Source organism: Schistocerca gregaria, chromosome 4 (genome assembly GCF_023897955.1).
Source record: "Schistocerca gregaria isolate iqSchGreg1 chromosome 4, iqSchGreg1.2, whole genome shotgun sequence".
NCBI classification, from domain to species: domain Eukaryota; kingdom Metazoa; phylum Arthropoda; class Insecta; order Orthoptera; family Acrididae; genus Schistocerca; species Schistocerca gregaria.
In genome coordinates, this window is record NC_064923.1 from 483,189,042 (window position 1) to 483,190,314 (window position 1,273).

Consider the following 1,273-nt stretch of genomic DNA (forward strand, 5'->3'; position numbering starts at 1 on the left):
AAAATGATTTAGATAAGATATCTGTATGGTGCGAGAGGTGGCAATTGACCCTGAATAAGGAAAAGTGTGAAGTTATTCACATGAGTACTAAGATAAATCAGCTAAATTTCGATTGCACGATAAGTCACATAAATCTGAAGGCTGTAAATTCAACTAAATAGTTAGTGATTACAATTACAAAGAACCTAAATTGGAACGATCACATAGAGAATATTGTGGGTAGAGCAAACCAAAGGCTGCGCTTTATTGGCAGAACACTTAGAAGGTACAGCAGGTCTACAAAAGAGACTGCTTACACCACGCTTGTCCGCCCTATTCTGGAGTATTGCTGTGCGGTGTGGGATCCGCATCAGGTGGGACTGACGAATGATATCAGCGTACACTCCGCTGCAGAGTGAAAATCTCACTCTGGAAACATCCCCTAGGCTGTGCCTAAGCCATGTCTCCACAGTATCCTTTCTTTCAGGAGTGCTAGTTCTGCATGTTTCGCAGAAGAGCTTCTGTAAAGTTTGGAAGGTAGGAGACGGATACTGACAGAAGTAAAGCTGTGAGTACCGGGCGTGAGTCGTGCTTCGGTAGCTCAGTTGGTAGAGCACTTGCCCGCGAAAGGCAAAGGTCCCGAGTTCGAGTCTCGGTCGGGCACACAGTTTTAATCTGCCAGGAAGTTTGATATCGAAACAGTACAAAGAAGTGCAGCTCGTTTTGTATTATCGAGAAATAGGGGAGATAGTGTCACAGACATGATACGTAAATTGGAGTGGCAATCATTAAAACAAAGGTGTTTTTCGTAGCGACGGGATCTTTTCATGAAATTTCAGTCACCAGTTTTCTCCCCCGATTGTGAAAACATTCTGTTGGCACTCACCTACATAGGGAGAAATGATCATCACGGTAAAATAAGAGAAACCAGGGCTCACACAAAAAAATTTAAGTGCTTGTTTTTCTCGCGTGCCGTTCGAGAGTGGAACGGTAGAGAGTCAGCTTGAAGGTGGTTCATTGAACCCTCTGCCAGGCACTTTAATGTAAATAGTAAAGTAATTATGTAGACGTAGATGTAGATGTACAGCGTAATTCATCACTCGTTTCCAGACACTCATCTGTCTCTGGATCACGGGGTCCTGGGCTCGATTCCCGGCCCGGTTGGGGATTTTCTCTGCTCGGGGACTGGGTGTTTGTGTTGTCCTCAATATTTCATCATCATCATCATCATTCGTGACAGTGGCTCGATCGGACGGTGTGCAAATTGGACTGTGAAAAAAATTGGGACTTTGCA

At 44.3% G+C, this 1,273-nt stretch overlaps 1 non-coding gene across 1 annotated transcript; it reads left to right on the top strand.

Annotated features, from left to right (window-relative positions):
* Window positions 1–568: 568 nt before the first annotated feature.
* On the top strand, window positions 569–643 carry Trnas-cga (transfer RNA serine (anticodon CGA)). Its single transcript has one exon. It is a non-coding gene; the product is annotated as a tRNA-Ser (tRNA).
* The last annotated feature ends 630 nt before the right edge of the window (window positions 644–1,273 follow it).